We start from the raw sequence: 9482 nt of genomic DNA on the forward strand, positions 1-9482 counted from the left end.
GGTGTTGTGGAGAGCTGACCTCCTGGAACTATTCAGGGAATGTAAAGAAGCATTAACAGAGATGCCCAGTCCCCAGTAACTCAGCTGTGGCATGCTTAGTTCAACCTGCAAGTACAGGTGCCTCTCCCCAGCACAGCAATATGTGTCCAGGTTTGTTTTTATCGTACTGTTGTCTTGGAGGCATTGCAGACTGTCCTCTCTAAAGAGCCATTGATGGTATTCTCTCTCCTAAAGTTACTGTCTGCTTTGCTGGCAAAGATAGATGCAGATAATTAAAGTTCCCATTTACAGGAAGCCCAGAGGAATGAATAACAAGGACCTGGGTGAAGTTCAGGTGAGAACAATGATGCAATCCAGTCTTGAACTCATGAGCAGTGTCCCTAACACCTGACCTCCTGGCTCACCTGAGATATGCTGGTAGGGAACACTACCTTCTGACCACTTTCCTGGCCCCTCATAATCTCAATGCTTCCTCTAAAATCTCTTCCTCCCAGGTCCCTACCCAGGGTATATCTTATATTTTTCCTCTTACTATCTTCTTGTCTCTAAGATTAAAATTTGGTGAATAATCAGGAAGGTTCTGATCACACATGGCCTAAATTAATATCAGCAGGAGGAAAATCAGAACACTGTTCCTCAAGAGAGGAAGAGATTTTTGTCTCCTGAAATACAACTATGCTAACAGCATTCTTCGAAATTGGGTCCTAATGAAAATGTCTGCAATATCTACTGGGAAATTCCATGTTCTCATCCTCATCTTAATAAGCCAAATGACTCTTTATGATCCACCAAAGAAATGCTGCCAATTCTAAATGCTTCCCAAGTTTCTATCCACCACTCAGAGGAGGGAATAATTACTAGAACTGTCACCGAAAGGTATAAAAAGACTAGATATCCTCAGAGTTGAAGGTAAATAAGGGTAGGTTTGTCTCAGAAATACTTGGAGAAACAGAAAAAGAGAACAACTAACACCAGGCTATGATTTGCCAAATATAAGAAAACCTTATACAGAGCTTCATGATGTAGAAAAAAAATTAACTTCCTTTTTGCCTGGCATCTTGTATGAATACATTCAAAAGGCTCTTATGGCTTGTCAAGTGCTAACTCCAGGTCCAGACTCCTGGGTCCCATTAGACACGATCATGTGCATTATCTAACACCTTTCTTTGGGGACCAGAGCTGAAGCTTTGTTATCTGGGGCTCAAGCTTGCCTCATCCTTGTTTTTCTCCTTTCTTAACCAGTTCTGCGCTGGAATTCAGCATGCCTTGGGCATAAATTCATCTGAGTTACAACAACCAGTTTTAAAGCCTAAGGAAATATCATTTAAAAAAATAGGACAAAAGGAGTTATCAATCTGGATGACAAAATTTTGACAGGTCAGAACCTAGTTGGAACTTCAAAACAGCCTTTTGTTTTGAAGTTCCAACTAGGTTGGAACAACTAGGTTATTTCGTTTTTGGGAAGCCTTTGTAATTTTTTTCATGACTCTTATTAAAAATAAGTCAATCTCATTGTTTTATATACACATGAGAAAATATATATGTGTATATACATGTATACACATAAAGCATTGAGAAATTGCCTTCATTAACATTTGCTAGGATATGTCTAATATATTTACTTTTAATTTCACTCACAATACTGTTTCCCTTCCCAGAAGAATATTTATTTGTAATTAGGAAATTATAATAAGAAATTTTATAGTTCAGCAAATAAGATTGTAAAGGCAAAGAAAATCGAATAGGAATGAAGAGTTTAGACATTAGCCCTGGAGGGCTGTCTCTGGCCTTGTGTCACTTCACATTCACTTAATATGTGCTTTCTTTGGCTTGTTGATAAGAACACAAGTAAAGACTGCTATAGAAATTATATTCCTCCTTTCCTCACACATGATTGTCATTTAACACTGAAGAGAAAGAGAATAGACCTCGTTTAGAACATCACTTCAGACAAAAAAACAACTGAGGCAGCTGAATGTACTCCCTCCTGCCACATGATGACTGGGACAACAGGATGAAAATAGTGCGACACAAATGGAAACGTCAAAGATTAACTTTACATCCTGACATTTCTATCTGAACAATCTTGAGCTAAATTCTCTCTCTTTATGTCAAGGAACACACACTCTCGAGGCATTTTGGTTAGCAGTCTCTCCACCCACCATCCAGATTCTCTTTTTCTGGGATATGTTTAGGTGTTGGAGAGAATCACACGCTTTGCTCCAGAAATCATTCTCAGCTACATCTAGTTATTTTAAATCGCTTCCCAATAGCAGACACTGCAGAAAACTTTCAGTGTGTTAAGTCTTCACTGACCAGTTCCTCCTGCTCTTCACCTTTTCCCACCCTGAAGATAAAATATTACAAAGGCAGCTGAGCACTGGAGAGACCAGGGACATGAGGCAACACCATCTCCCACACTCCCCCAAGTGCATCATATCCAGCCTCTGAAAAGGGAAAGTCAAGAAGTCACAAATGACATCTTGAGGTCTTGGTGGGGAGGAGTTGTAATATTCAGAAGCTGCACGGAGCTTCTCAGTGATCCTGTAAAAGTTGTCTGTGGGTGGTGGTATTTGGGAATCCTTCCCACTGCAGTCTCCAGAGGCATGAGAGATGGGGCAGAAGTAACAGCCTTTCTCAGAGAACAGATGCCAATGAGTTTTACTCTCCCAGCTCCCCTGGCACTCCGTATAAATCGAGTCCTCAATAAATATTTGCCAAAAACCAAGGCTTTCAACAATCCAAATAGCTTATTCCTTTATCAGCTTACTCTTCATATGAAAATATAATTGATAAGCCCTATTTTTTTGCAAGGTCTTAGCATTGAGTTAAAATATCTACTTTTATAGACAAGGTACCAACATCGCAAAGACTTAGAGCAACTTGACCAAGATGGCCCAGTTAGTTCCAGCTGCAGCCAAGACAATTTGGCGGCTGTTGGACCTTGACCCTCCTTGCCTTCTTCAAGCTCATACCTCCTGTGTCTCTTTTATTCCAGCTCACTGGTCTCCTTTCCAACCTCACGATTTTCCACATGATTCCCTGTGCCAGGAATGTTCTCCTTTCCTCTTTTAAGTTGTTCTTTCCCATTCTTCAGGTTTTATTACAAATATCACTTCCTCAGAAAATTCCTGACTGCCTGGGCTAAAGTATATATCCTCTAAGTTCTCATTTCTCTTTATCTTTCAGAGTATCCTGTTTCTTTCATGGCCTTTACCACAAATTGCAAATACATATTTTTTGGTGTGTATTCACTTGTTTAATAATTATCTCCTCCCCAACACACACCTGTCATCTCCTAGAAGCCAGCACTACATTTTTTTTCAAATAGGTATGTAGTGCTAGGCTCAGTGTCTAGCACAAAATAGCTACTCAATAAAGATTGGTTGAATAAAAAGTTGGATTTTTTTTGTTTCTGGGGTTATCATTTCTGCGCAAAACAATGCACAGTTGTATCCCTTCAATAAAAAGATAACTGATGATGCATTTAGCTTGTCAGCTGATTTGTCTGGATCATTTTGGCATTATAAAACGTGCAGGTTAGCCTGAAAATTTCATTTCTCAGTATTACCACTGATCATCAAAGGAATGAATTAACAATAAGGACATCCAAAAATCAAAATGCCATTGTAAGACATCTGTCACCTTGGGGTGACACTTCCTCCAAAGAGGGTAAACAAGGAAGCAAAAGTATTGCGATAATGCAAATGAGCATTTGAATACACACTCCAGAAAACAGCAGTGGACAAAAGTTGGAATTAGCAAATATGACATTTACAGTTCAGATCACACCTCAAAAAGACATAATAATTTATTTTTGATACATCAAATGAAACGACTTAAATTTTTTCACTCTCAATAGTTTCTCCCCTTTTGTTTATTGTCATCTCATTCATTTATCAAGAAAGCCCTTCAAGGACTCTCTAGTGCCTTCAGGATGAAGCCCACCCTCCTGTGAAGGATGTGCCTGGCCTCCCATAATCTATCCCCTACCCTTTCCTTTGGAGTCACACTCTAACATGTTATCAACATTGAATGCTGTCATTTAAGTTATACTGCTAGACTCCTTTATTATTAAGCATTTTTGAATTTCCACAATGTAGAGAGAAATGTTTTATGAGGAACCTCACAATAAAGTGATATGGGCTAAAGAATATTACTAGATATCCTTTAAAACTTACATCCCTACACCCAGATGATGTACGACTCCCAGACTTGAATGGGGAGATGTTCACACATATGGATGATGGAGCTCCACTCCAGAACTGCTGAAATTGTAGGGCTGGAAGCTACTGATTTCAAGCCTTTTCTCCAGAGGGGTAGGTGATAAGCTCGGGATCACTGATATTTCAAGAAAAAATACAGTTTAATTATTAGGTAGCTGCCATTGTATTTGGACAATAATCTGTGTCAGTTAAAGAATTAAAACAATATAGTCAGTTGACTATTGAACAGAGATATTCGGTTTGGGTAAAAATCCAATCTTTGAGATGAGGAGCAGAATTTAAAAATGAAATGCAATGAAAAGATTAATTTTGCCTTCAATGTAAAGAGTGAGATACTGATGGTTAGATTTTCAACAAAGAAAAGTCAATGAATCTTAAATGAAAATCTATTGTCGGTTAGGCCCTCAGTGTGAGTCAGAGGGTACCTCAAGTTTAGCAGCAAGTTGACCACTAAAGAAACCAGATGAACTCAAGTTCAAACCTCAGCTCTGACTTGTAAGAGGCACATGACTTTAGGTAGCAAACTTAACCCCTATAACACTTTGTTTTCTCATCTGTTCAATAGACATAATTTCTGTCTCATAGCACTGTTGTAAAAATCAAGCAGTAAAAAATACATAGCATAGAACCCGGCTCATTTAAGAACTCCATTTTTCTTTAGGACCCAATGCTAAAATAGTCTCATAAAGAAGATGTACATATAAAACCAAAAATGAGCCAATTGCCAAGGCAATCCTTAGGAAAAAGAACAAAGCTGCAGGCATCCTGCTACCCAACTTCAAACTATATTACTCAGTTAGAGTAACCAAAACAGCATGGTACTGGTACAAAAACAAACACATAAACCAATGGAACAGAATAGAGAACCCAGAAATAAGACCACACACCTACAACTATCTGATTTTAACAAAGCTGACAAGAACAAGCAATGGGGAAAGGATTTCCTATTCAGTAAATGGTGCTGGGATAACTGGCTAGCTATATGCAGAAGATTAAAACTGAAACCCTTCCTTATACTATATTCAAAAATTAACCCAAGATGGATTAAAGACTCAATGTAAAACCAAAAACATTGAATGCTATCAGTTAAGTTATACTGCTAGACTCCTTTATTATTAAGCATTTTTGAATTTCCACAATGTAGAGAGAAATGTTTTATGAGGAACCTCACAATAAAGTGATATGGGCTAAAGAATATTACTAGATAAAAACGTTGGAAGACCTAGGCAATACCATCCTGGACATAGGAACAGGCAAAGATTTCATCATGAAGATGCCAAAAGCAATTGCAACAAAAGCAAAAAATTGACAAATGGGATCTAATTAAGCTAAAGAAATTCTGCACAGCAAAAGAAACTATCAACAGAGTAAACAGACAACCTATAGAATGGGAAAAAAATTTTGCAAACTATGAACCCGACAAAGGCCTAATATCCAACATCTGTAAGGAACTTCAACAAATTAACAAGAAAAAAAAAAAAACTCCATTAAAACATAGGCAAAGGACGCAAACAGACACTTCTCAAAAGAAGACCTACATGCAGCCAACAAGAAAATGGAAAAAATCTCAATATCACTGATCATTAAAGAAATGCAAATCAAAACCACAATGAGATACCATCTCATACCAGTCAGAATGGCTATCATTAAAAAATCAAAAAATAACGTGCTGGCAAGGTCTGGAGAAAAAGGAACACTTTCACACTGTTGGTGGGAGTGTAAATTAGTTAGTTCAACCATTGTGGAATACAGTGTGGCCATTCCTCAAAGACCTAAAAACAGAAATACCATTCAACCCAGCAATCCCATTACTGGGTATATTCCCAAAGAAATATAAATTGTTCAATTATAAAAACACATGAACATCTATGTTCATTGCAGCACCCTTCACAGTAGCAAAGACATGTAACCAACCTAAATGCCCATCTGTGATAGACTGGATAAAGAAAATCTGGTACGTATACACCATGGAATACTATGCAGCCATTAAAAGGAATGAGATCATGTCCTTTGCAGGGATATGGATGGAGCTGGAGGTCATAATCCTTAGCAAACTAATGCAGGAACGGAAAACTAAACACTATGTGTTCTCTCTTATAAGTGGGAACTAAATGATGAGAACACGTGAACACATAGAGAGGAATAGCACACACTGGGGCCTATCAGCGGGTGGAGGATGGGAGGAGGGAGAGGATCAAGAAATATAACTAATGGGTACAAGGCTTAATACTTGGGTGATAAAATAATTTGTACAACAAACTCCCATGACACAAGTTTACCTGTGGAACAAACCTGCACACGTACTACTGAATTTAAACTAAAAGTTTAAAAAAATGTATGATAAGAAATTTAACTGCCTTAGAGAAAATTCTTCCAGTTTGTCATGAGAATTTGTCTGTCTTATTATAAGGCATGCGTTTGTCGTAATGGAATGCCCCCATTATGCCTCAACATTTTTTTCTCTCATAGCAACACAGGAAATCAAATTAATGTTCCTTGGGATATATATGTATATCTAATATATATATAATATTATAATATTAAATATATATAATATTTTAAGGGCATGAGAAGTATAACACTTTTTTCTGTCTTTTCTGGTTGTTTGAGGTGACATCTGTGGCTTGCAGTGGACATTTTGTAACAAGCACCTATGATGCACACTGAACTTGTCACTGCCCCTGTGCAGGCCCTAATCCAAAGAAGCATTGTTTAGTTTCCTGAGTACTTGTGACCTAGAAAAAGACATGTTTCTACAGAGGTAGAGAAAAGCTGGCATGGCAAAGCATGCATAGCGTTTAATACTTCTTTCCAGAATTTGCATATGTCCCTCCTGTTCATATCTAATTGGCCAAAACAAGTCACATGGCAACAGAGGTAGACTGGACACATGCAGAGGGAATGGCTCCAACCAGCGAAGTCTCAGATGCCAGAGAGAAAGTCGTTTGTTGAGGTTAGTGAGGTTAGTTTGGTAAGGGTTTAAGCATTGAATAGCAGATGAGGATAATGAAAATAAGAGATGACTCTAAAGGCAGTAACATGGAAACACATAAAATTCCTTGTAAAACCTATCAAGAAGTTTGAATTTTATCTTGAAGGCAGTGAAGAAGCAGTTATGGGTTTAAATAGGAAAGTGGCATAACCTAATTTCTACTTTGGAATGATAACTCTGGCTATAGTGTAAAGACTATTTTTTTGTACACCTTGAATTACCAGGAGGGTATCCAAGTGAAGATATACAGAAAATAGTTGTATACACAGGAATGGAAGAAGTCGTTGGGGTACAGACTTTAGAATTTCCAAATGTGTCACCTTGGATCAGATGTGGCCCACAGACTTGATTTGTTTGCCTGCAAGGATGTAAAAGGCTTTGAATTATAAAGTCTTTTGATGGGGCATTTGCTCCTCAGTGGGCTGTGATCCCCACCATTACTTGTCCTTTCCCTTTCTGGTTTGCACATTTTGTTAACTAACTTGCTCCTGAAGGCATTTGGGTATGTGACTTCTGATATAGTTAGGGTTGCAGAATAAAATATATGATGCCCAATTAAATTTGAGTGGCTTTTAAGAAATTTCTCGTATTTTTATTTGCCAAAGCTGCCAACATTAAGTACACTTGATAATTTAAGCCATAGCAATGGATGGTATTAGCAAGGACAGTATGTAGGTTAGAAGAAAGTAGGTTCTAGGCAGTGCCTGGCACACAGAAGAGAGTCAATATTTACCTTTCGTGGATAAGGTCTGAAGGCAAAAGCAGAGAATTATCAACATTTAAGGAATAGTTAAGAGAAATGTGATGGAGAATAGAAGTAGAAAGGAATCCAAGAGTACAGAGTGAATGAAACCAAGAACAAAAAGTACCTTAGGAGAGGTCAACAATGTCACATATTGCAGAGATATTAAACAAGGTAAGAACTGAAATTTTTCCACTAAATTTGTGACAGGAACATCACTGGTGTCCTTGGATGAACATTTTGATAGAGTAGCAAGGGCAAAAACAGTTGTCTTCAACTGAAGAAATGATGAAGAGAATGTGTAGACAGAACATATAACTCTTCAAAGAATCTTAGCCATGTTGGCAGTGAAGGAAGAAGTTGTAGCTGAAAACAGACATGAAGTCTAGAAACTTTTGCCTTTCTTTTAGAGATATGGCAAAGAGAAGGAATAATCACCGTAGTTATTTTCTTAAAGAAGCAGACCAATACATGCTTCGTAGCACAGCTAGAGATTTGTCTTAGGAAAAGGGATATTGTTGTAGCAGAAACAATGAAAACCTGTGTCCATGCAAGAGTTCTGGTAGCAAGAGCTTGAGAAGAGTTCTATATGAGGACTCCTACATTTTTCCTGAGAAGCAAGAATGAGGTTTTCTGTTGACTTTGGGTATGGTGGGAGCTGGGAAACAGAGAGTGATAAGTAAGAAGGTTCCAGTCATCTGAAGAAGATTTCAATGGTCATGTGGATTTTAGGGAAGGGAGCTGGATTGGAAAATACAAGAATACTGAGTAGAGTTGAGTGCTCTGTTGGATTAGAGACTACATTCAACCCCAGTGTGCCTTCCAGAGTTCCAACACTCTGCAGGGCTCTGGAACTCCCTCTCTATGGTGACTCAAGCCTTTCCCTAGGGCATTGCTTCAACATGAAAGAAATCTGTATTTACATGCTGTGTCCCTGCATTAACTCTAGATTTTTAAGTAATACTGCTATGGATTAATAGAAATGAGTAGCCTGAGAAGGGAAGAAGTAATTAAATCAGGGATAGCTCTAAACTTTGTGTCTTTCTTGCCTGGGCTCATCTCCTTACATTTTTTAGAGCCAATACATTTGTGTTCAATCAATTTTTAAAGTATTTCTATCTCTGACTCTTTCTCTAGAACATTTAATAAAATATTTAATTCTTCTTCATTTGAAGAGAAATTTACCACTTAGTGAAACAGCTTAAATTTTACATATTCCACATTTTTAGACGATATTGCATTTAGATACTCATTTTTCAACAAATAATTTTTGAATGTCTTTATATGCCCAGTGCTCATATTACTAAAGGAGAGTATCTGCTCTCAGAAACTTTGAACAAATTCAGTTATTTAAAAGTATCTACCTTTCAAGAAAACCTAGTACATTAAACCTGACTTAAAAATCCAATGCAAAAGCCAAAATGCAAAAACTGAATAAATAGGTCATAAATAGTCCTTTTATAAATGGATTCACAATAGGTTCCTTTAAGCAAGTTCTCCTAGAGTATATGAATACAATTTC

The sequence above is a fragment of the Pan troglodytes genome, chromosome 3 (genome assembly GCF_028858775.2).
Source record: "Pan troglodytes isolate AG18354 chromosome 3, NHGRI_mPanTro3-v2.0_pri, whole genome shotgun sequence".
Classification (NCBI taxonomy): Eukaryota; Metazoa; Chordata; class Mammalia; order Primates; family Hominidae; genus Pan; species Pan troglodytes.